This window comes from Corvus hawaiiensis, chromosome W (assembly GCF_020740725.1).
Source record: "Corvus hawaiiensis isolate bCorHaw1 chromosome W, bCorHaw1.pri.cur, whole genome shotgun sequence".
Classification (NCBI taxonomy): Eukaryota; Metazoa; Chordata; class Aves; order Passeriformes; family Corvidae; genus Corvus; species Corvus hawaiiensis.
This window is the reverse complement of record NC_063254.1, coordinates 3,263,441-3,290,177: the sequence shown is the minus strand read 5'-3', so window position 1 is coordinate 3,290,177 and position 26,737 is coordinate 3,263,441. Positions and strand designations below refer to the sequence as shown.

Below are 26,737 nucleotides of genomic sequence, written 5' to 3'. Positions count from 1 at the left end.
AACCTGTTGACTGTGGTCATGCACGTAAATCAAGTGTATACAAAGCAAGAATGGGAAAAACAAAGAACTTGGCAGCTCCAGGGAACTGTAGGAGAAAAAATCAAGATAGGATGCCGAATGATTAACGGAACTACTCATAGAAAAGCAACCCAAATCAGTGTCTCAACTACTCCTACAGACAGACACCGTGAAATCTGTAGTCATTCAAGTGAAGCAGATTGTTGGTATAATTTTACATTAGTACAGACCCTTGAAGTGGTTTGTCTTTGGGGCCAAGACAGTAATGGACTCTCATTCAAATTCCAGATAAATGTCATGGCTAGGCCTACTACGACCTACTCTGGCAATCAGATCCAAACCCATGTCACATCACTTAAATCTGAGCCAAAAGTTTATGAGATTGGCCCTTATGTAGTGAGGAACACAGGCCAACAATTATTGCTGTTTAATCCAGAATGGTCTCTTAAGCGTGTAGAACTACTAATGCAAATTAACATTTCTGAAATCCAACCAGCCTGCTCCCCTTTAATTCAAACATCCTTTGAAGGGTGGACAGCCTGGCTGCAGAAGCAAACACCCCTCAAAGGCAGAATGCAGAGAGACCTGACTGGCATTCTGGGAACAGGACTGGGAGTTACAAATGGGATTGATTCAGAGATACTGATGAATAAATTGGCCACGGCAACCAGTGACCTGACCAAATTAAAACAGCCCCTACAATCTTCCCTATTAGCATTGGGAAACAACCAGTGGCAAGTCTCAAAAATACTCCCAGACCTCGCAAAACTCAGCAACCTGGACCACGAACTGATATTAAACACACTTGGCACAGCTCAAGACAATGTCTCATTAGCCCTTAGCTGCATACAAGCTCAATTATGGATGCAGTCCACAGCTTCCTTAATCATAAGAGAAGGTAATGAAGGTGTATTTCCTATTGAAATCCGAGGAGCTGTTTGGAATAATGCTACTAAATTAGAAAGAAAGCTCCAATCCTGGTGGACCTTGGTAAATTTCACTTATGACCCAATGACTAACATAGCTATTGCCTTTGTGCTTATGATACGGAATGCCACGGTTTATGTAATTCATCCGATTGTTGCATTGGGACTAAACCATAAAGGGACAGTTTTTTACCCATCTGAACATAGAGTATGGGCTCGGATGGTAGGAGGAAAATGGCAAACAGTAAATTTAGAATCTTGCATCACACGGGAACAACAAGGATTTATCTGTGAAAGTAATACACTTGATGCCAGAGACATATGTCTTGATGTAGAACAAGGCATTTGTCACTTTGAGATCCACCCAGACACTTCACCAAAAACTGTACTTGTATATATTGGTCAAGGCTGTGTGTGCTTAAGAACTATCTGCACTTCTATGATGATAGATGACAATAATATAAATGTAGCTGCCAGGAATCACTCTAATTTTTGTATTTGTAATTTTACCAAGATTGTTGGGTGTGACTTTTCATATTTAGCACCGGTCATGTCTCATCAATTAATAAGGTCTAACTACACCATTTACCATAAATTGCTACCCACACCTATTGGGATGGACCTAACATTAGTAAAGCAATCAGGGAAACATCAAGACCTGATGGAGATTTTAAGAGAATTCCAAAGAAATGGGGAAAAGACCTTAATCACCATCCATTATGACACACAAGAAATCAGCAGAATCTTGCAAAGAGTAAAACAAGATGCAAGCCATAACTGGTGGGACTCGCTTTTCAGGTGGTCACCTACTGCAACTGGTATCCTAAATACGTTATGTCACCCCATAATTGTCTTATTAACCTTGATTAGTGCCTGCCTTGTGCTGTCTATCACGTTGCTCATTTGAAACTATAAAGTACTAAAGAAGTTATCAGTTCTAACTACTTTGTCAAACGCACATGGAAAAACATTAAGGGATGACTACCAAAAAATTCATTAGGCAAAGAATTAAAGTATTAGTAAAAGAATTTACTAACTCTTTAGAAAAGGGGGGACTGAATCAGGGGGATGGGAAGCAGAAGAATTAGTTTGTTAGGAACAATGCATCTAGCTTGGTCAACATACCAGAGCAGGAAGAAAAGATAAGAGACCACTGATAAGTCCAGGGGGAGTCTCAGACAGACATCCTGTGCTCAACCCAAAACTAGCTCAAACCAGTCTCGAAGCTTAAACTCGGGCCAGGTCTATAAAGAGCATGCGCAGGGAGTAAAGGTGAAAAGTTCAGGATGAGGAAGACTCCTGACTTCATCAAAAAGACCCTCGGAAGACCCCTACCAAAGCCACCAAACAACACTGCACAAGCGCAACGCGGATGTAAATGACTTTTGGGTTCATTATAATACGAAGCGAGGCTGGGCGGGGCTAGGTGATGAATATGTATAGGCAAATTGAGAAACTTAATGAATATGGAACTTGTAACCCGATAAATACCAAGCTGAATGCAGCTGTCGGCACGCATGGCTTTGGAGGAGCTATCCCCCGTGCGTCCCAGCGGTGGATTAAACATACCTACTTTACTACTTATTTAGTAGTGGAGTCCTTTCCGCTCATCACCACCACCGCCGCCGCCGCCGCCACCACCGCCGCTGCCACCGACTCCACCGCCAGGGCAGCCCGCACGGGGGGGGGGTGGGGGAGCGGTGGCTCCCCCACTGCAGCCGCCTCCGCCGCCGCCTCCGCTGTCCGAGTGGGGGCAGGGGAGGGGGCAGGCGGCCGGCTCCAAGCTGGAGGAGCGGCGCGGGCCCCCCCCCCACCCCCAGCCTTGTCAGGGGCGGAGGGCGGGCGCGGAGGTAGGAGAGATGCGGATTGGCCACCGCCCCCTGACCGCCCCAGAGGCAGAGAAGAGGTGCAGACTGGCCGCCGCCCTCTGACCTTTCCAGAGGCAGAGACGGGGAAGGGGGAGGGGAAGGGGCAGGCTGGCCGCCTTTCCCCGAGTACCCTGAACACAGAAGTGAAGGTAGAAATGGACACGGGCAATTGCGGCGGCATTCCCCAATACAGAGAACCGCAAGTTTCTGAGCCAGAGACAGGAGGAGCCGCTGGCTCTCCCCACCCTGTGGCACAGGCAGTGTTAAAGCTGAGGGCAGATGGGATGGCCCCGTGCTACAGTGGGGATACTGTAACACGCATATATCAAACCAGGAGTCCCGTGGAAAGGAAATATATATGGACAGATAGATTCCTGATAGATGTTTCAGAGAGATGTTTATTTCTCCAGCCGCATGGCCGGGGCTCTGCCGAGGAACTGTTACAGTCACCTGACCAAGGGTCCTTTGCCCGCGCAGGGGAACACAAACCAACCAATGGGGAACGAGGCTGACCAGGGGCAGGGAAACCCCGTGCCTCCCCCCCCAGGGTCCCTCTCCCAGGGCTACACAGCGGGGGAGGAGACCCCAACACCTCAGTCATTTTATTTTAATAAAAAGAGAATGAAAACAACTGAATAAACATAACAATATCAGTTTCAAGACAAAACAAGCCACCCTCCTGAGTTTTTAAATGTCCAAACAGATTCTCTGGAACATCTTAGGGCTGACAGAAGGGGGACAGGACTCTCCGGGCATGCTTTGTGGGGAAACTGAGGCAGGAGAGGGTTTAATTTCTTCCCTCCCCCTTTTCATCCCCCACTCGGCATTGGAAAGGGATTTTTGGGGAAACAATTGGCAAAAGCATGGTTTTGTGAGGGAAACCATGGATGGAAAAACGGATTGGGAATACACTGGGGGTAATAGGACATAGGGTAAAAGGGAAAGGTGGGATTAGGAAAGGGAGACTGTAGGGAGGGCTTACAATGTAGATATTGTCTAACATGACTACGATTTTTTGCATATATACTGCCTTTTACAGGAACACCATCAGGCCCAGTGACCTGCGATGCTTGTAACCCTTTTCTACCTTGTATAATTTTGAATTCTACCACCTCTCCATCTCCCAAACTTGGGATGCATTTTTCAGGGTTATTCTTTTTAATAGCAGTTCTATGCACTAATATGTCTTGCTGGTTGTCACACCTTGTTATAAAACCATAATTTTGCTTAACATTATACCATTTTACTATCCCTAAGATCTTAGCTACTGTGATCTTTTCCTTTTTCCGAGTGGCTGCTGTTTTCTGTCTCGCTGCGTCTTTGCTCTCTCCTTCGGTCGCTCCCGTGTTGGAATCGTTGGGGCTGCTGGTGCCTGCGCGCTTTTCCCAGGGTCGTGTTCGGGGCTGCGCGGGCCAGGCCGGGCTGCGCCGCTCAGTTCTCCGCACGTCGCCTCCTCTGATCGCAGCTTCGCTGCTGCTGCCAGGCACTGCATCTCGGCCGGGCCCCCGAGCGATGACCCCCCCGTGCCCTGCTCCAGCGCGTGTCTCGGCTGGGAGCGGCTCCGCTCCACCGCCACTGCCGCCTGACCAAGGGTCCTTTGCCCACGCAGGGGAACACAAACCAACCAATGGGGAACGAGGCCGACCAGGGGCAGGGAAACCCCGTGCCTCCCCCCCCAGCGTCCCTCTCCCAGGGCTACACGGCGGGGGAGGAGACCCCAACAGCCCCGACCCAGGCGGCTCTTGCAGAGCTAGGGATGGGAGAACCTGCTTGCAGCCCCTGCCTCCCTCCACTGCCGCAAAGAGCAAGATGCTTCCTGATCAACATTTGCCTGGAGCAAGTTTTAAAACCAATGAACCAATTTCAGTTAAAAGCGAATGGGATGATTTTGATACAGATGGTTCTCACGGGGAGGGTGGTAGAAGGAGGGGCAGGATAGCCCGAGAAGCTATGAGAGCAGTCAGTCCCATCGCTAAACACACAAGGTCCAAAACAGAAAAAGGAGGGGGGGAAGAGCTTGTATTAGAAGCACCTCTGAGAGAGGCTGTGGGAAATCAAGGAGCCATTTATATAAAAGTACCATTTTCTCTCAGAGAATTACAGCAGTGGAAAAACTCAATTGGGAAGTACAGGGACAACCCAGAGAGAGTAGCTATGCGTGTAGAAATGGCCATAAAATCCCAAAACCCAGATTGGGGTGATCTAAATGTTATGCTAGATGAATTATTGGATAAAACAGAGAGGGAAATGGTCAACAAAGCTGCTATATCTGCTATAGAAACTCAAATTGCAACTGGGAGTCTTCAAGGGTCAGTTAATGATATCTATCCCCTAGCGAACCCTAACTGGGATCCTAATGTCCCAGAACAGATGGAAAAGCTGAAGCAATACCAAAAATGGGTGGTTGTGGGGTTAAAATGTGCCGTTCCTAAAGCAGTGAATTGGGCTAGGTTATATGAGATCAAACAAAATCCAAATGAGACCCCCACAGAGTTTCTAAATAGGCTTAAAAAGGCTGCACAAAAATACACTACCTTAGACCCTGACTCACCTGAGCAGCAGATCTACCTGGCCTACCTGTTTATAGGTCAATCTGCTAATGACATAAAGAAAAAGCTGCAAAAGATAGATGGGCCACCGGACATAAGTAAATTGTTGACTGTAGCCTGGAAGGTATACCAGAACAGAGACTTAGCAGACAAAGATAAATATCATAAACCCCACTACAAGAAGAGGTATGATAAGGAAAAGTCATCTGAGACATCAGAAAGGGGTCCCCCTTTTCCCCTATCTGAGGACCAATGTGCAATTTGCAAAAAACGGAGGCACTGGAAAAATGAGTGTCCATCACGAGCAGAGAAGAAGCCCCCAGTTTCAGAACTAACTGTAAATACAGATTGACGGGGACCGAAGGTAACTACCCCAGCAGAGCCTTCGGTTGTAGCTAAGCTGGGGAATGATGATGTTGAATTTCTGGTTGATACAAGGGCAATATATTCTGTGTTAAATACTTTAAAAGGTAAACTGAGTCAAGACACTGTGGATGTGATTGGAGCTACAGGGGTAAGTGAAACAAGGCCTTTTCTCCAACCTTTAAAATTTAAATTGGGAAAACACTGGGTCACTCACCAGTTCCTGTATATGCCAAATTCCCCAATGCCATTGTTAGGTAGAGATTTATTGGAAAAATTGGAAGCAGAAATTAAGTTTTCAAAGGAAGGGGGAGTGAAAGTTATAATCCCAGAATCTAAAATTATCGAAGCAGCTGCTATACTTGTACAGGAATGCCATGGAAAAATTCCCAAAGAAGTTGAAGAAGCTGTCATTCAAATAATGTGGGCCAATGATTCTCCTGGGAGATCCAAAAAAGCTGAACCTGTGAGTATCACACTCAAAGCAGGGGCTACACCAGTAAGACAAAGACAATATCCTCTGAAATTAGAAGCTCGTAAGGGATTGGTACCTGTGATTGAAAAGTTTCTCAAATTTGGGTTGTTAGTAGAATGTGAATCCAGGTACAACACACCAATCTTGCCAGTAAAGAAAGCTGATGGTAAAAGCTACAGGTTGGTACAGGATTTGAGGGAAATCAACAAGATAACAGAAGACATACACCCAGTGATAGCGAATCCTTACACACTTTTGACAACACTAACAAATGAATTAGGATATTTCACTGTTTTAGATCTCAAGGATGCCTTTTTCTGCATTCCTGTGCATAAGAATAGCCAAGAACTCTTTGCTTTTGAGTGGGAGAATCCAGAAACAGGGAGGAAGACTCAGCTCACCTGGACAGTTTTACCACAAGGATTCAAAAACAACACAACCATATTCGGAAACCAGCTGGCAAAGGAGCTTGAGGACTGGAGGAAACAAGAACCAGGAGGAGCGGTTCTCCAGTATGTTGATGACATCTTGATAGCGGCCAAGACACGAGATGACTGCATAAAGCTCACTGTAAGTCTGTTGAACTTTTTGGGCCAAAGTGGGTATCGGGTCTCGAAAGAGAAGGCACAGGTTGCCAGGGAAACAGTAGTATACCTGGGTGTGCTAGTTTGAAAACAAACTAGTGGGAGACACCAAGTCAGAATAACAATTTAATAGGGAAATAAAAAGAGGGGGAAAGAAAAAAAAAAACAATAAAAGCGGATAACACTGGGTTAAACTGACAGAGTTAGGATACAACCTGGCACCCTGTTAGTCAGGATGGTGGTGGCAGTCTGGTAGAATGGTGGCTGCAGTCCTCCCGAAGTGGTGATCCTGTAGAAACAAAGGGTCTGCTCCTCCTCAGAAGGTCCAGTGGTAGCTGTGTAGCTCCTGTCCTCTGGAAATCCAGTGGAAAGGCGTTGCCTCTGGTGGTCAGAGTCCCAGATTATATCCACGATGGGATGCTTGGTTCCTCCCTCTGGGTGGAGCATCTCACAATGGGGTAATGAGTCATGAGGCAAAGTGTTGATTAGGCTCATTAACAGAAGATAGTCCAGAGGGAGTTATCTCTGAGTCAGGCGGCAGGACAATGATGGGCAATTAACAGAAAGATAGTCTGGGGGGAGGAGGCAAGGAAAACACTGCCCCACCTGGTTTCAACGGCTCCTGAGGATGGTAATAGAATACACTGCAACCCAGGACATTATCCACCCCTTATTCTATTACCATCTACATTATCCCAAATCAATACCTTCTTAAACTCTAAAACACACACATATATATATATATACAATGAAACCCTACACACAGTTCTCACCTAAGATTAGGTCTCCTTGTGGTACACAACGGGTTTCCCCATCTTTCTGCATTACCCACCAAGTGCAACCAGGTCCTTGAGCAAAGACAATCCCACGGATGGGTTTGTCTTTGCCTGAGGTGGGATTAATCCAAACAGTCTTTCCTAAAATACCTCTCAGGTGTACCACAGGGACTCTATCTCCATCCACTGTGTGCAGGGGTTCAGACTCGGCGGGACCAGCTCGATTGATGGACCCTCGGGTATTGACCATCCAGGTGGCCCTTGCTAAGTTCACTTCCCAATTTTTGAAGGTCCCCCCACCAAGTACCTTTAGGGTGGTTTTAAGTAGTCCGTTGCAGCGTTCAACTTTTCCAGCAGCTGGTGCATGATAAGGAATATGATATATCCATTCAATACCGTGTTCTCTGGCCCAGGTGTTGATGAGGCTGTTCTTAAAATGAGTCCCGTTGTCTGACTCGATCCTGTCAGGGGTGCCATGTCTCCACAGGACTTGCTTTTCCAGGCCCAAGATGGTGTTCCGGGCTGTAGCATGAGGCACAGGGTAGGTCTCCAGCCATCCAGTGGTTGCTTCAACCATGGTCAACACATAGTGCTTGCCTTGGCGGGTTTGGGGAAGGGTGATGTAGTCAACTTGCCAGGCTTCCCCATACCTGTACTTTGACCATCGTCCACCGTACCACAGAGGCTTCACCCGCTTGGCCTGTTTGATTGCAGCACAGGTCTCACAACTGTGGATGACCTGTGAGATGCTGTCCATGGTAAGGTCCACCCCTCGGTCACGGGCCCATCGGTATGTTGCATCTCTCCCCTGATGACCAGAGGCATCATGGGCCCAACGAGCTAGGAATAATTCTCCCTTGTGCTGCCAGTCCAGATCCACCTGTGATACTTTCACCTTGGCAGCTCGGTCCACCTGCTCGTTGTTGCGATGTTCTTCATTAGCCCGACTCTTGGGTACGTGCGCATCCACGTGTCGAACCTTCACGGTCAGCTTCTCTACTCGAGCGGCGATGTCCTGCCAAATCTCAGCAGCCCAGATGGGCTTCCCTCAGCGCTGCCAGTTGGCCTTTCTCCAGCGATCCAGCCATCCCCACAGAGCGTTAGCTACCATCCACGAGTCGGTGTAGAGATAGAGCCTCGGCCACTTCTCTCGTTCAGCAATATCCAAAGCCAGCTGGACGGCTTTAAGCTCTGCAACCTGACTCGATCCACCTTGTCCCTCGGTAGCTTGTGCAACTCGTCGTGTGGGGCTCCATACTGCAGCTTTCCACTTCCGGTTAGCGCCTACAATTCGGCAGGAACCATCAGTGAAGAGGGCATAACGTCTTTCAGTCTCCGGTAGCTCGTTATATGGTGGGGCTTCCTCAGCACGAGTCACTTGCTCTTCCTCTTCTTCAGAAGATAATCCAAAAGTCTCACCTTCAGGCCAGTTTGTTATAATTTCCAGAACCCCAGGGTGATTTGGGTTTCCAATACGGGCACGCTGTGTGATGAGAGCAATCCATTTGCTCCATGTGGTGTCGGTGGCGTGATGCGTGGAAGGAACCTTTCCCTTGAACATCCAACCCAGCACCGGTAGTCGGGGTGCCAGAAACAACTGTGCTTCAGTGCCGATTACCTCCGAGGCAGCTTGGACTCCTTCATAGGCTGCCAAGATTTCCTTCTCTGTGGGAGTGTAGTTGGCTTCAGACCCTCTGTAGCTTCGGCTCCAGAATCCCAGTGGTCGGCCACGAGTCTCACCAGGCACCTTCTGCCAAAGGCTCCAGGACAGACCATTGTTCCCGGCTGCAGAGTAGAGCACATTCTTCACTTCTGGTCCTGTCCTGACTGGGCCAAGGGCTACCGCATGAGCGATTTCCTGCTTGATCTGGGCAAAGGCTTGCTGCTGTTCGGGGCCCCAGTGGAAATCATTCTTCTTGCGGGTAACCAGGTAGAGAGGGCTCACGATCTGGCTGTACTCAGGAATGTGCATTCTCCAGAAACCTATGGCGCCTAGGAAAGCTTGTGTTTCCTTCTTGTTGGTCGGTGGAGACATCGCAGTGATCTTATTGATGACCTCGGTGGGAATCTGACGTCGTCCATCTTGCCACTTTACTCCCAGGAACTGGATCTCTCGGGCAGGTCCCTTGACTTTGCTGCTTTTGATGGCAAAGCTGGCTTCCAGGAGAATCTGGATGATTTTCTGTCCTTTCTCAAACACTTCCTTTGCTGTGTTTCCCCACACGATGATGTCATCGATGTATTGCAGATGTTCTGGAGCCTCACCCTTTTCCAATGCAGTCTGGATCAGTCCGTGGCAAATGGTGGGACTGTGCTTCCACCCCTGGGGCAGTCGGTTCCAGGTGTATTGCACACCCTTCCAGGTAAAAGCAAACTGGGGCCTGCATTCTGCTGCCAAAGGAATGGAGAAGAAGGCATTGGCAATGTCAATAGTGGCGTACCACTTTGCTGCTTTGGACTCCAGCTCGTACTGAAGCTCCAACATGTCCGGCACAGCGGCGCTCAATGGTGGCGTGACCTCGTTCAGGCCACGGTAGTCCACCGTCAGCCTCCATTCTCCACTGGACTTATGCACTGGCCATATAGGGCTGTTGAAAGGTGAATGGGCCTTGCTGACCACCCCTTGGCTCTCCAGTTTGCGAATCATCTCATGGATGGGAACCACAGAGTCTCTGTCGGTGCGGTATTGCTGGCGGTGCACTGTTGCTGTGGCGATTGGCACCTGTTCTTCTTCAACTCTTAGCAGTCCCACAGCAGAGGGGTCATCTAAGAGGCCAGGCAATGTACTCAGTTGTCTGATATCTTCTGTCTCCACAGCAGCTATCCCAAAAGCCCAACGATGTCCTTTTGGGTCCTTGAAATATCCATTTCTGAGATAGTCTATGCCGAGAATGCACGGGGCCTCCGGGCCAGTCACAATGGGGTGTTTCTGCCACTCGTTCCCAGTTAAACTCACTTCAGCTTCCAGTACAGTCAGCTGCTGGGATCCTCCTGTCACCCCAGAAATAGAAATGGGTTCTGCTCCCACATACCTTGATGGCATCAAAGTACATTGAACATCGGTGTCAACTAAAGCCATATATTTTTGTGGGTCAGATGTGCCAGGCCATCGGACCCACACAGTCCAAAAGACCCGATTCTCCCTTTCCTCTACCTGGCTAGAGGCAGGGCCCCTCTATTCCTGGTCATGTTGCATGTTGCTCCCTTCCGGTGAATACGTTCCTGAGGTCCCTTCAAGAGGATCGGTCATATTATCATTCCGGTACCGTCTGGAGTTCTGTGTGCGAGAGACCGGAGCAATATTGACTCTAGATGCGCTTCTTGTGGTAGTTGTCCCACTTTTTAGTTCACGTACCCTGGCCGCTAAGGAGGAGGTGGGTTTTCCATGCCACTTGCTCATGTCTTCTCCATGTTCCTGAAGGAAAAACCAGAGATTACCTCGTGGGGTGTATCCTCTCTCCCTGGTTGGAGGACGCCGGCTCCTAATGGCAGAGACTCTTGTTGGTTCTGGTGGGATGTGGTAAATCTCTTCCTTAAGTTCGTTTTTCAGTTTCTGATGGCCCTCTTCAATCAAGCTCCGGACTTGCTCAGCCGAAAGACTTGTTTCCACAGATGAGACATGGGTGCGAAACGGGGCTGTGACGGTATCCTCGTAAATCCTCAGTTTGTTCGCCAAGACGCCCACCCTGTCCTCGCCTTCCCTCCATTGCAGCGTTGCCAGGTAACGGGAGTATATCTCTGGTCCAAGGCGTGCGAACCTCAACCACATCTGTGACGTGCACTGGACACCATCTGGGCTCTTAGGAAATCTCTCGTCTTCTGAGAAAATGATCTCCAGCACAGCCAATTCCCTCAGGCACCGGATACCTTGTTCCATTGTGCTCCATTTTCCTTGGTGCACCTGGAGGTCTTCTTTACAAAGGTACCTGTCCCTTACACTTGTCAGCAGTCGCCGCCAGAGGCTGAGAGTTTCTTGGGTTCTCCCGATCCCCTGGTCAATGACCACATCCCGGGACAGAGATCCCAGCTGCCTGGCCTCACTTCCGTCCAGAATGGTGTCATTGGCTGCAGCGTCCCAGATGCGGAGCAGCCAGGTCAGGATAGACTCGTTCATCTGGCGGGTGAATTCCCTCTGCAGGTCTCGCAGCTCACCCAGGGATAGCGACCGAGTGATGATCTCTGGCTCTGCCTCTTCTGCTGGGTGCGAAGGTCCTGCTGCATCCTCGTCAGTCACTATGCGGACTGATTTGCTTTTTGATTTCTTCTTCTGAACGGGGGCAACTGCAATCGGTTTAGGCTGTTCTGGTTCAGTAACAGTTTGTGTGGAGATGCTGACAGCGCCTTTGGTTTTTTCCTCCTCTGCGTCAGTCTGCGTGGACATGGACGCTGCAGTCCTGCGTCTGGGTTCTTTCTCCTCTGCGTCAGTCTGCGTGGACATGGATGCTGCGGTCTTGCGTCTGGGTTCTTTCTCCTCTGCGTCAGTCTGCGTGGACATGGACGCTGCGGTCTTGCGTCTGGGTTCTTTCTCCTCTGCGTCAGTCTGCGTGGACATGGATGCTGTCACTATGCTTTTGGTTCCTTTCTTCTTTGCGACAATCTGTGTAGACATTGTGCTTGTTGCTCGGCTCTTTTTTTTTCTCTCATCCTGAGGATGCTGTGCCATAGCTCTGATCCTAAGCATGGTGTACACAGTGCAGGTCATAGAGAAAAAAGAGAAAAGAACTGACAAGAAGATTATGCCATACTTAACATCCACAGGGAACTCAATATTTTCAAAAACTGCTGTGTCCGGTCTGAAAGGCTGGAAAAAAGCATTCTTTAATCCTCCCCCCAGGGGCTGGGTATGATTGTTGAAGCCCCAGATGTAGCAGCCTAAAGTAGGACAAGCAGACAAAGTTGAGTATATATTCCGAATTATGTTCATTGTCTCGGAGGTTATCATGCAGTAGGCATAATAGACTAATAAAGCAAATTTTATACCATACCCTGGTCTACACAGGAGCATTACAATCGGCAGATAGCTCCCCATGTGCGGAAAAATATAGAGAGCTAGGTACAAGACCCACGTAAGCATGTTGAACATCATAGTGAGTAGGTGGCTTCTACAATACAAAATTGTAATTCTGACTTTTCTCAGAAGCCTGCCCACGTTGGGCGCCAAATTATGTGCTAGTTTGAAAACAAACTAGTGGGAGACACCAAGTCAGAATAACAATTTAATAGGGAAATAAAAAGAGGGGGAAAGAAAAAAAAAACAATAAAAGCGGATAACACTGGGTTAAACTGACAGAGTTAGGATACAACCTGGCACCCTGTTAGTCAGGGTGGTGGTGGCAGTCTGGTAGAATGGTGGCTGCAGTCCTCCCGAAGTGGTGATCCTGTAGAAACAAAGGGTCTGCTCCTCCTCAGAAGGTCCAGTGGTAGCTGTGTAGCTCCTGTCCTCTGGAAATCCAGTGGAAAGGCGTTGCCTCTGGTGGTCAGAGTCCCAGATTATATCCACGATGGGATGCTTGGTTCCTCCCTCTGGGTGGAGCATCTCACAATGGGGTAATGAGTCATGAGGCAAAGTGTTGATTAGGCTCATTAACAGAAGATAGTCCGGAGGGAGTTATCTCTGAGTCAGGCGGCAGGACAATGATGGGCAATTAATAGAAAGATAGTCTGGGGGGAGGAGGCAAGGCAAACACTGCCCCACCTGGTTTCAACGGCTCCTGAGGATGGTAATAGAATACACTGCAACCCAGGACACTGGGCCTGGAAATTTCCCGTGGACATCGACAACTCAGCAGAGAACAGAAGGAAGCCATCTGTCGACTTCCAGAGCCCCATACCGTGAGGGAGATGCAGGCCTTCCTGGGAATGGTAGGTTGGTGTCGCCTGTGGATATCAAACTACGGTATACTGGTGAGACCTTTATATGAGGTCCTTAAAGCAGCTGAAAAGGGGACAATTATGTGGACAGAGAATGCCAGGGCTGCATTTAAACAGCTGAAACATTCCTTGATGTCAGCACCAGCTCTGGGGCTGCCGGACTTGACTAAACCTTTTGAACTCTTTACACATGAGCGACTGAATGCTGCTCTAGGGGTACTGGCACAGCACCTTGGCGACCAGCGAAGAGATGTGGCCTATTTCTCAAAACAACTAGACAATGTAGCCCAGGGGTGGCCAGGATGCTTGAAAGCTGTGGCAGCAACAGTCCTTCTGATACAGGAGGCCCGTAAATTCACCCTTGGGCAGCACATTGTCGTGTATGTACCCCATGCAGTGATAAATGTGCTGGAGCAAAAGGGGGGACACTGGCTCTCCCCTAGCAGAATGCTCAAATACCAATCTGTGTTGTTGGAACAAGATGATGTTATTCTGAAGACAACTTCTGTGGTAAACCCTGCGATGTTTTTATCATCCATGTTACTTGACAGTGTGCCTGAGCATGATTGTTTGCAGACAATAGAGGAAACTTATTCCAGCAGACCGGACCTGAAAGATATTCCTTTTAAAGATCCAGACTGGGAATTGTACACTGATGGGAGCAGCTTCATGAGAAACGGTCGGAGGATGACCGGTTATGCCGTAACCACCTCAGATAAAATTATTGAGGCAAAAGCCTTGCCTCCAGATGTATCATCACAGAAAGCTGAACTCATTGCACTAACGAGAGCTCTAGAACTGAGCGAGGGGAAGAAGGTGAACATATGGACTGATTCCAAATATGCCTTCAGTGTTGTTCATGCCCACGGAGCTATTTGGAAGGAACGTGGCCTGCTGCCTGCTCAAGGTAATGAAGTTAAGCATGCTAAACAGATTCTTGCACTTTTACAGAGCATTTGGAAGGCTACAGAAGTAGCTATCATGCATTGCAAGGGTCATCAAAAAGGGAAAACAGCCCCTGAACTGGGAAATCGTTTTGCTGACAAAACAGCCAGGGGGATTGCAGGAAAAGGCATTTTTGCAGTGGTACCACAGAAAGAGATAGATTTGTCATCATTTACCCCAAAATACAATCAGAGGGATCACAAATTAATTAAGTTCCTTAAGGCTGAAATCAAAGAAGGTGGGTGGGCTGTTACCCCAGTAGGACAAGTCGTAGTTCCACCCCTGATCCTTCGGGAAATAGCCCAACGAGAGCATGAAAGTATCCACTGGGGAACAGAAAATCTTTTAAAACATCTGAGGAAAGTAGTGATAGGGAGAGGGATGACTGATATTGTACAATCTGTAACAAGCAAGTGTGAAACCTGCTGTAAAAACAACCATGACACAAGCAAGAGAGTTGTGTTAGGAGTGACAAAGACAGGAGATCTCCCGGGAGATTATTGGCAAATAGATTTTGCTGAGATGCCACGCAAAGAGGGATGCAGGTATATACTGGTACTGGTTGACACCTTCAGTGGATGGCCTGAGGCTTTCCCCTGTCGCACCAACACAGCAAGAGAAGTAGTGAAAGCTTTGCTCAATCATATAATACCAAGATTTGGGGTTCCTTTGGGAATGTCATCAGATAGGGGACCACATTTTGTTGCAACAGTGGTTGGGGAAGTTAGCAAGATTCTGGGACTTACCTGAGACCTGCACACACCATACAGGCCCCAGGCAAGTGGCAAATTTAAACGCATGAATGGGACCCTCAAAACCCAGATTTGCAAGATTTGTCAAGAGACATCCATGACATGGTTTCAAGCCCTGCCTATAGCCTTGCTGAGAGTCCGCGTACAGCCAAGGAGAAGGGACAACATCAGTCCCTATGAAATATTATATGGCAGGCCATACCAGGTTCCACATATCCCAGGGGAAATTCATATGAGAGGTAAAAATGATTTGCAGAAATATTTAATGACTCTGAGTTCCACTTTGCAGAAGCTCCAGAGATTCATCGTGTTATCCAAACCAATAGGATTGGACACACCCGCTCATCCATTCCAGCCTGGAGACTGGGTCTGCATCAAGCGGTGGGCCAGCGACCCCTTGCAAGCCAAGTGGAAGGGACCATTCCAAGTTTTGCAGACCACTTTTACTGCGGTCAAAGTTGCTGGCAAGGGACCCTGGATTCACTACTCCAGGGTGAAGAAAGCTTCTGCTCCTGAAATCACCAAGAAGACAGAGACTGATACAAATCAAAAAGATGCAGTCTAAACTGTTTTTTACATGTTTGCTGTTTGCCCAACTGGTAACCATGGTTCAGGGTTCACCCCATGATTTGCATAAGACTGTGGTCCAAAATGTGTCCAAAATTCTTAATAAGAGCGATTGCTGGATCTGTACTCAGTTATCACCCCTAGATGGGAGGGGTCACTGGCCATTGATTGGCATTTTAATGGAAGAGAACCGCACTGAAACATGGGAACCAATGAATAGCACCCTTCTGCCCCCCATTACCCTGAGTGGCCTGGTAGAGCGTGCTAACTATAAGGTTCCTTGTGCAATTGTAAACGCCACAGGAAAAGCTGTTCTTCCTTCATATTGTCATAAGACTCATTTCAGGGAAATAATAGACCCAAGAATTGCCGCAAAGATGAAATTGACAGGGTGGAGACTGGCTCAGCCGTTTGGGACGGGGTTGTATTGGATATGTGGTGATAAGGCCTGGAAAGTTATGCCCATGAACAAAGACCAGGCTTGTGCTATTGGGGCTGTGGTCCCAAATATAACAATATTTGACCATCTTGAAAAACCAAATGAGAGGAGAAAAAGATCTCTTAATCCCCTCATTGAATGTCCCACACTTTTTCATAGCATAATCAAAGCCCTTGTACCTGCTTATGGAGTGGTTGAACTGAAGAGAGCAATTGTAAACATCTCGGCTGTCATTAAACGTATTGAGCAGCATACTGCAGATGCAATTTCAGCCTTACAGGAGGAAGTTGACAGTCTGTCCCGTGTAGTTATGCAAAACAGGATAGCTCTCAATTTCATACTTGCTGCACAAGGAGGTGCATGTGCTATTGTCAATACCTCTTGTTGTTCTTATGTGGACCAAAGTGGAAGAATTAAGAAAGATTTGGATGAAATTTGGAAGGGAACTCAAATTCTACATGAAGTAGTTTCTAGAAATAACACCTTAAAATTTGATCATATTTTTGATACCCTCACCTCATGGTTACCAAACTGGGCCTGGGTAAATAAATATTCATAATAGTTGTAATTGTAGTTATTATCTGTGTAATTTCCTGTGGAGCAGCCGGTTGTGCAAACCGGTTCTGTGGGTAAATAATAGAGTAGAGACTAGACAAGATAGAGTTTTGTTAGTCTCTAAAAGGGGGGAAATGATGCCATGAAGATTTTTGCCTTTTCTTTTATACCCCTGTTATACCTTTTTACAGCTTCTGTATTCCTAGTGCTTTTTGCCTACATTCGTGGACTTGTTTGTCAAGCTAAGAGACTAAACATTTTAGAAGCTTCGTAGCTAGGGATCAGTGTGCCCCAGACCCCAAGGTCCTCTCCAGAACATATTCTGTAAACCAAGATAGAACCATCCAGGGGAAGGTTCCTTGGGGAGGGGGGCTCACTTGAGCCCCTCATTGGGGAATCTTTGATAGATATGCTAATTAGTAAAACCTATAATGTTATACCCGATGTTGGGGAGATAGACTCAGCGGGATGCATCTCGATGCATATGACCTGGACGTGTACACCTAAGGATCCTTAAAATAAATACCAAGGTAAAATCCCTTTTCCCCTTCTAACCGTGTATGACTCTTGATTTTAAGACCAGGAAAAGGCATCAAGACAACTGATGAAGAAAGAGTTTACCCAGAAGTTACATACAAGGATGTACACAGTGGTCAGTGGAAAGGTCCAGTTCCACTGTTAGCTTGGGGGAGAGGTTATGGATGTGTTTCTCTGCCCACAGGACCATATTGGCTTCCAGCGAGATACATCAAACCCAGCGAAGGACAACAACGAGTCTTGTCATCTTTCTTCTGCTATACTGCCATCAAATGGTAGAAAGAAGAATCTATTGGGCACATGTTCTCGAGCCACCACTCTTTCGGCCTCTGACCTGGTGGGATCCAGAGCCTCCCCTCAGCAAGAATGGAACAGAATGGGTAGGAGGAACCTGGCTTCCTCCCCTAGATCAGGATGTTGTAAATACGTATGCTACCAATGTTTTTTATGTTATTGATTTACTGCCTATTTGCTTAATGTGGAATCAAAAGAGTACCTTTTCACCTTTACCTTGTGCCAATTTTTCTATGCAATTGCACTTGATATATGAATCCTCAGGAACTGTAAAGAATTTGACTGCTATTACATTGCCGACCATTCTGTCCATCTCCAACAAATCTGTGGATGCCACCCCACCTCATTAGCCCAAATGTTGTTTTACGTCCATTTCCGATTTATGGTGTTTGGAAAGGACATCGCGTTTAGCACAACAACCACAACAACAATTCTTACAGTATGGGAGAATAATTGACTGGGGACCACATAGTATCCTTAGAGAAAAGGGGACAAATAAAACCATCCTTCCATTCCAAAAGGCAAACCACAGCATTGTTTGGCATGATGGTGGAAAGGCCAGACAATTGATTCAATATTATCTAGGTAATAATCAATCACGTGTTCATAAGCATCTGAGGAAAATGCTATTACCTGCCTTTGGTAATACAATATACGAGGTGAACTTGAACAAGAATACTACCCTCGCAAATTTGACAGTGCTAAAGAAACAACCACTAATGACTAGAACTTCACACCTGTATGTTTTTGCTTTAGCTAATGATTTTTTGATTGATTATAGGAATGGCTTGTATTTTTTGTCTGCTAATTCTTTTAAATCATGTGTAACCAATGAAGATATGAATAACTTTTCCGTTCTTCTTCCATTTAAGAGATGACCAGAAATTTGGGTACCTGTAAATCTGACTCGGACTTGGGAAGGACAAGACGGTGTTTCACAATTGGCTTGACTATTCCAGGAGGAAATCCAAAAGAGTAAGAAACGAGTTTGCAAATTTCTGTGTTGGTTGATCTTTGCCATCATTTCTGCTGTAATAGTTTTAACCACAGCCTCTGCAGCTGTTGCAGCTTTAACTAATTCCATTCAAACTGCCCACACCGTGGGACAAGCTCTAACGAATATTACAAAAGAATTACAAACACAAGAGCAAATTGACAAGGAAATAATGACCAGATTAGATGCCTTGGTGTTCCGGTTTGGCCAAATTTAGAAATATATCCTCTGAGAGAAGGCAGGCCAGAGACCACCCCTCCCCCACCAGGTTTTGGAAAAAATAAATTTTCCTCGAAGGAAAGTGAAGGAGATAAAACTATTTATTTAACAAACACACGGGAAAGGAAAATAATGCTAAATAATAAAATCTCTCGTTGTGGAGAAATAACCTGGGAAAATGTTCGAGTTCTCCCTTTGGTCTCCTCGGAGCTGGGGCTTGGGTCAGGGCCAGGCCCTCTGTGCCCGGTGGAAAGTCCTCCCAAAGTGCTCTGATGTTGAAGCAATCAAGCAGTCCAGTAGAAAAGGGGGAAAATCTGAAATTCCAGGGAAGGAAAAATTCAACTCTCAGTCTCTCTCCGGAGGACAAAGCAGCTGAACCACTGGCCAAAAAAAAAACCTGTCCTGGGAGCAGCCAGCTGGGTGCTTCCTCCCTCCCCTGCCACAGCTGGGAAACCAATTGCTATCTGTGTGTGACCTTGAACAAGCTGCAAATTGCTTTGAAAAGGTTTTGCTCAGTTTTTTTCCTTCCCCCTCTCAGGCTCAGTTTAGAGGCACAGAAAGGCACAGAAATTAATTTCTGGGCATAGGCAGCGATATGGGATACACATCATAAGGTCACCCCAAGACACTTGGAAAGTGCTCTTTTGTGGATTGGCGAAAGAGTTGAGGCTCAAAAAACCCACATATCTTTACATTGCGATTGGGAACACATACATAACTCTCTATGTGTCACTCCTCTTCTGTGGAATAAAAAGGAACAAAATTGGGAAACAATCAAAAACCACCTCCAAGGAGCCTTTGATAAAACCTTAAGACAAGATATTCACTCACTTCACACTCAATTAAAAGATCAACTCAGAGATTTGCAAACTCTGGAGGAACAAAAGGTGCTGACAGACTTAAAAAATGATCTTACGTGTCTAAATCCAAAAAACTGGTTTTCAGGAATAAATTTAAGAGTTTGGGCTTTTATTGGATTAGGTTGTTTGGCAGTGATATATTTTTTAATTTTCTGTCTTGTCCTTTTCAAAATAATTAGAGCCATTAAAGGCACATAAAAACAAGCTATGGTTGCACTTGCTTTGTCCATGACCCCCAAAAATAGAAAAGGGGGAATTCTTGGGGTAACAGGTGTTGGTGTAAGGAAAGAGTTAAACAAAGACCAGCGCCAGCAGCAGCATCTCTCTGGACAGCGTGTACCTGAGACAGAACTGGACATTTAGTGTAGTGGTTTGGTCCAAAATACTCATTACTATTTATCTTCTGTGAGATAAGAATTAGGAGAAACGCAAATCAGGCACCAAACTTGAAAGAATATAAAGAAATTTATTAACAGACCTAAAAGAGGGAAAAAGAAAAAAAATAAAATAATACCACACCTTCAGAACTCTTCTCCTCCCCCCACCTTTCTCCCTTCTCCCACTGACAATGTAAAAAGACAACCCTTAAGATGTTCAGTCTGTTTACCATTTCCGTAATAGCCTTGTTCAGTCCATTTAGGAAGAGGAGTCTCTCTTGCCCATGCTATGAAAACATTATCACAACGAGACAGCCGCCCAGGTCGGTTCTCTGCTCACATCATGTGAGAGTCCCCCTCCCACGACTTGCAGCTTTTCCCACAAACGCTTTCGAGGGTCCACTCTTGAGCTACTGGGGTGCAATTTTAAGGTTGAGCCGTTCAGAAACAAAAGTTCTCTTCACCCATCTCTGGGAGCATTTCATCTCTAAGAACAGAGGCCCTTCTCCTTCCCTGGGAGCAAAGGGTCCTCCTCATCTTCATCTCTAGGACTATCTCTGGGAGCATCTCTAGGAACTGAGGTCTTCTCCTTTCCCATTTGGAGCAAAAGTCCTCATCGCTTCCATCTCTCCCTGTTCAAACTTCTCATGAAATTACAGATGCTTCAGCATCTGCTTATCTCAGCACAGGTGCTTTTGCTCACAAGTACAAGTTAAACGCTCCACCCCCATGCCTTCATGAAATTACAATGGGTACTCTGATACATCATAGCTTTACAACAGAATTTCAGCTTTAAGCATCTCCTCTTTCTTCTCCCTCAGGTTTTCAGCTCTTCACAGCACTAAAAGGGTTAATCTCACGTCGGCCTTGCAGCTGGAATGTCGCTTATCGATGTTGGTCACATGATCCTTTTCGGGACAGCAGGGCAGCTTTAGCTGAATCTTGGCCGCACTGGAGAGGGGGAGCCGGGCCACTCTGGCTGCACATAGCAGGGCTGGGGGGGGGGGGGGGGGGGGGGGGGGTCCACGGGTGGAACAGGGCCCATCGGCCCCAGGATGGCTGTGGCCTGCTGGCCTCTGCATGGGGGCCCACAGCCACCTGTCCCAGCACCGGAAACAAGAGAGGGCTCTGCCCGGGGGTTTGTCTATTCTTAAGTGTGGATCACAGAGGCGGTCACAATTTTAAGTGGCTTAAAAAATCGTCCATATTCAAACTGGCCAGCTGATAGGTTCTGTCAGGTCACAGAGGAAGGTCTAAGCACACCTTTGCAAGAACATCACTTCCGAGACTATGCTTTGCTAACCCATGACAAGTTTCTACTACTACCACATAAGAACAGGACACTTTACTCGCTCTACTGGTCATGGCTTTGGAGACAACAATAGAAGATGTCAAGAGGACAGATTTATTCTAGAATTGTGATTAAGCCTGTAAACTGTAACCAAAAAGAAAGCTCTTAGGAGTAGAGAGATATATACTGATGCTTCCAAATAAAACCTCAGATTCATTCGCATCTCTGCTGGTGGGTCTCATCCCTTCATGTATCACAGGGGGAGGGTTCTTCCTTCTACCCCAATGTCGTGGTTTGACTCTGGCCAAACGCCCGGCACCCATGAAAGCCACTCGCTTACCCTCCCCTGCCACAGCTGGGCAGAGGAGAGAAAAAAAATTAACAAACAGTTCATGAGTTGAGATAAGGACTGGGAGAAAAACACTCCAAGGGCAAAACAGGCTCAACAGGTACAAAGTGAATGTATTACTAACAGAATCAGAGGAGGATAATGAGAAGTAAAATAAGCCCTTAAAACACCTTTTTCCTCCCAGCCCCTCCCTCCTTCCCACTGACAGTGCAAGGAGACAGGGCATGGGGGTTTTGGTCAGTTCGTCACCCGAGGTTTTCTTCTGCTGCTCCGGGAGAGGAGTCCTTCCCCTGTGAGACTGTGGGGTGCCTTCCATGGGAGACGGTTTTCCGTGAACTTCTCCAACGTGGGTCCACTCTCACGGGCAGCAGTTCTTCCAAAACTGCTGCAAGGTAAATTCCCCCCACGGGCAAACGGTCCTCCCAAAACTGCTGTGGTGTGGGTCACTCTTCCATGGAGTGCAGTCCTCCAAGGACAGGCTGATCCAGCCTGGAAGCAAGGGCCCTCTCCACCGGGTCTTCCACTGGATGACAGCCTCCTCCAGGCATCCACCTGCTCCAGCATGAGTGCCTCCCCGATGGGCTGTGGGTGGATCTCTGCATCCCTTGTGGATCCCCATGGGCTGCAGGGGGACAGCTGCTTCACCATGGTCCTCACCACAGCCTGCAGAGGAATCTCGGCTCTGTCACCTGGAGCACCTCCTCCCTCCTTCTTCACTGACCTTGGTGTCTCCATGTTGTTTACCCCCACATGTTCTCCCCTCTTCCTCTTCTCTGACTAGAAGAAAAACTGCGCATGCCCCACTTTGTTTTGATTTTCTTCTTAAATATGTTATCACAGAGGCATTACCAACATTTCTAGTTGGCCCAGCCTTGGCCAGAGGCATGTCCATCTTCAGAGCCATGAGGGATTGGCTCTGCCAGACATGGTGGAATCTTCTATCAGCTTCTCACAGAAGCCACCTCTGTGGCCCCCCCACTACCAAAAATCAGGCCGTGCAAAACCAACACACCCGAGCACAGAAGAGCATCTAGTCTCCATATTGGGAATTACTTATGTCAGTCAGCTTGAGATTGGATTTTGGCTTACCTTCGTCTTGTGCAGCCTAAAGGCAGGCTGTCCCTCAGCCTGGGACAGGGTAAAATACAACGCATCAATCTGCCCGCATTCTCGGATACCGTGCTGCCTGTCGATCTGTTTTTGTAACAGTTACTTGTCCAAGGAGATCTTCTCGCTGGGCACACTTGCAGCTATGACATCTACCATTGCCTGTGTTACCAAAAGTTCAGTAAAATTAAAAAACATCTTAACACTAATGTAGCATTAAGAAGCAGGCATTCTTTATTTGGCAGGATGCATGGGGGTATATCTCCTCCGAAATACCATGCATGCAGAGTACAGGAAAGTTTCCAGTCCACTTTCCCATGACCTATTCATACATCTAAACTTATTTCCCAGTGACTCCTCATTCCCTCCCCATTCTTCACTGCAGAGCAACCATCAGCTCCAAATCCCCCTCCTCCTCTTCTCACCCTCACTTTAAGCACCTCTGTCCTATGCTGCACACAGAACAACATCTCTTCAACCCTTTGCCTTTCTTTTCCTTTTCAAGTGTTAAAATTAATGGATCTTGTGGGGTCCTCCTGCATTCCTTTTGCCACTCCAGATGATTTCTTAGGGTGAAAAACAAGTCAACATAAGGAGCTTCATCCCACTTATTTTCCCTTCCACAAAACATTAATTGCAATATGGAATTATACTCTAAGGTCCCATCCTTAGGCCACTTCTCTTGGTCTTCCAATGAGTAAAGTGGCCACCACTGATTAAAAAATTTTATAAGTTTTTCTCACATGAGGGGATCACCTCCAATTTGTTTTCAGTATTTCAAGATACATCCCAGCAGTGGCACCTGTGATACCCCTTCTGAGGTTTTATCTCCCATTATAACCAATTACCATTGAGGAGCTCCTAGAAGGTACTCTAACTCTTCCCTGTTCCCACCTGTTGTGGTTTGATGCTGGCCGGATGCCAGGCACCCATGAAAGCCTCTCACTCACTCGCCTCCTCAGCTGGACAGAAGGGAGAAAATATTATGAAGGGTTCATGAGTTAAGGACCAGAAGAAAACACTCATCAATTACCATCAAGGGCAAAACAGGCTCAACTTAGAGATATTAAGTAAATTTATTACTAAAAAATCAGAGCAGGATAATGAGAAGTAAAACAAACCTTTAAAACACCTTTTCCCCTCCAATCCCTGCTTCCTTCCAACTGACGGTGCAAGGAGACAGGGAGTGGAGGGGTTTGGTCAGTTTATCACCTGTGGTTTCTCTCGATGCTCAGGGAGAGGAGTAATTCTCCTGATGCACCATGGGGTCCTTCCCATGGGAGACAGTTCTCTGTGAACTTCTCCAACATGACTCCATCTCATGAGCAACAGTATTTCCAAAACTGCTGCAATGTGAGTCCCTCCCACAGGCAACAGTCCTCCCAAAACTGCTGTAGCATGGGTCACTCTTCCACGGGGTGCAGTCCTCCAAGGACAGGCTGATCCAGCCTGGGAGCAGGGCCTCTCTCTCCATGGCTCTCCCACTCGATCACAGCCTCCTCTAGGCATCCACCTGCTTCAGCATGGGCTCCTCCCCCATGGGCCGTGGGTGGATTTCTGCATCCCCTGTGGACCTCCATGGGCTGCAGGGGGACAGCCTGCTTCACCATGGTCCTCACTTAAACCTGCAGAGTAATCTTGAGTCTGGTGCCTGGAGCACCTCCTCCCCCTCCTTCTTCACTGACCTTGGTGTCTGCATGTTGTTTTCCTCACATGTTCTCACCTCCTCCTCTTCTCTGGCTAGAATTAAAACTGTGCCACAAACTTTGGTTTTGTTTCTTCTTAAATATGTTATCACAGAAATATTACCACCATGTCTAATTGGCCCAGCCTTGGCCAGTGGCACATCCATCCTCAGAGCAATCAGGGATTGGCTCTGCCAGATATGGTGGAAGCTTCCAGCAGCTGCTTACAGAAGCCACCTCTGTGCCCCCTCCCCACTACTAAGAACCAGGCCATTCAAAACCAACACACCACCTTAGGTACCTTTAAACACAACCCTGCAAAGCTTTTGCTGAACCTTACAGGCAGGTTAAAACCTTTATATTAAAGAATGCCTTTATCTTACCAGGGGTCTTGCTCCAATTTCCTTCAGACCAGGAATCGAAGGTTCTCCCCGAGAGTCCCTCGGTGCTGGCTGGAGGTCCTGCAATCCTATTACTGTCTCTGTCCGACTCTGTGACTCACACGCATGCATGCACAAATGCATGGCTAGCTTCAGTATAAGGTCCATGTCAAAAGAGGCAGGAAGGGTCTTTGTGTGGGTTCCAACAGGAGCATTTATTGCTTCTACACTGTCAAAGGTTCCAGAGGCAAAGACAAGAACAATGGCGAACTCAGAGGTTTTATCCGGGGGCAGGGAAAAGGCGGGACTAGGGAACGGGACCAATGGGGAAGCTCGGGGGGAGTGACAAGGGGTAGAGGCTGACAGCCAACTGGAGAAGCCAAACTGGGGTAGATTAACATAACAGAACAATGCATCCTGGGAGAAGCCTTTCTGGTCACCCTAACCTAAAGAGGTTCTTGTGGTACTAGGGACTTGTCTTACTGAGAACTCTCTGTCCCTTGTAACGTAGGTTCACTGGCTACCACAGATCCCTTGGACCTGTTGAAATTCAGGAGTGTGTTCCATCTGGGTCACCAAAACTGTTACCAAAAATTCAGTAAAATAAAAAAACTCCTTAACACTAATGTAGCATTAAGAAGCAGGCATTCTTTATTCAGCTGGATGCATGGAGGGATAGCTCCTCTGAAATCTAGTGCATGTGGCGTACAGGAAAGTTTCTGTTTATATACTGTATTTTACATACATTTTCATTGATTGTCCCAGAATAAACATACATATGATAATAATTTCCCCAAAATCATTAACATATTTTCCCTCCTCTTTAGGCATGCGTTCTTCTGTCCTGGGGGTCTCTTTGGTGGTCCCTAGTGGTTGTGGACCCCAATGTTACAGACCCTGTCTGTCACCCCCTTAAAGGGCTGCTGGTTACTCTCTCCCTCTTCCTCCTCATGCCCTCTGTTATGATCCGCTTAAATATGAATTGAGGACAGAACCTCAGGTTTGAATATACCCCGAAACAAGATTAAAACTTAAACAAAGTTAAATGTTGACACCAAAAAATTGATATCTTTTATTTAACAGTAAAATGAGAGAGAAAGAAAGAAATAGAAAAAGAGGTGTGGGGGGGGGGGGGGGGGGGGACAGGAAGAGTGAAAGAGACAGATTTAGTAGAAATATATCACCCCTCCATGGGTCCCAACAATATCTCATTGATCCTCTCCATCTGGTCTTCTTGGTGGTAAGGGTGCCCCGCCAAAAGGCATAGAATTCAATAGATTAATATATGTTTGGGCCAGGTGGGAATGCCCAGGTACCTCCCCTAAACGGGGGGGGGGGGGGGGGAAGTTTAATGCTGTGTCTTGCAAGAGTCTGGATCGGTTGCATCACCCTGCATCACATGCAGTGCTCTGGTGTGTAGAGGGATTCCTTGTGGAACAGGGGCATATGATACCCCTGGAAAGATTGGACAACCCAGGGTTGATGAGGAAAAACCCCTGAACTGGTCCCTGGCTGCAGGCAAGCCTGGAAAACACCTGGCTGCAGGCAGCCCTGAAAGTCCTTGGCAGAGCAATACACTGGTCGGCTCCCCTGCAGATTAGAGGCCGTCTAGAGGGACTGGGCGTGAATCTTTGCAAAAGTAGATATAAGCTTGTATAGGTAAACAATAAAGTGGAGAACGATGCTCAATCATATTGGTGCATGTGTCGTTACTCTGGCCAGCTCTTCAGCACTCGGACCCCCCAAAACCTGGCACCTGAGCAGGGACTCAAGTGATTTTCGCTTAGATGCAGTTTGTTTTTGCTTAGATGCGGTTTGTTTTCGCTTAAATGCGGTTCGCTTGACTGCGGCAAGACTCCAAATCATCACAAGGACGGTGAGGAGCCTGGAGAGCTGGAGCGGAAGTGTCCCGTCAAAAAAGTTGAGCAGAGCTGGAGACTGGAGCTCGCGTGGCCG

At 47.2% G+C, this 26,737-nt stretch overlaps 1 long non-coding RNA gene across 1 annotated transcript; it reads right to left on the bottom strand.

Annotated features, from left to right (window-relative positions):
* Nucleotides 1-22,545: 22,545 nt before the first annotated feature.
* Nucleotides 22,546-25,083, bottom strand: LOC125319312. The gene is made up of 3 exons (XR_007200660.1): nt 24,785-25,083; nt 23,611-23,678; nt 22,546-22,878 (listed from the first exon to the last, which is right to left on the bottom strand). It is a non-coding gene; the product is annotated as an uncharacterized LOC125319312 (long non-coding RNA).
* Between the last annotated feature and the right edge of the window lie 1,654 nt (nt 25,084-26,737).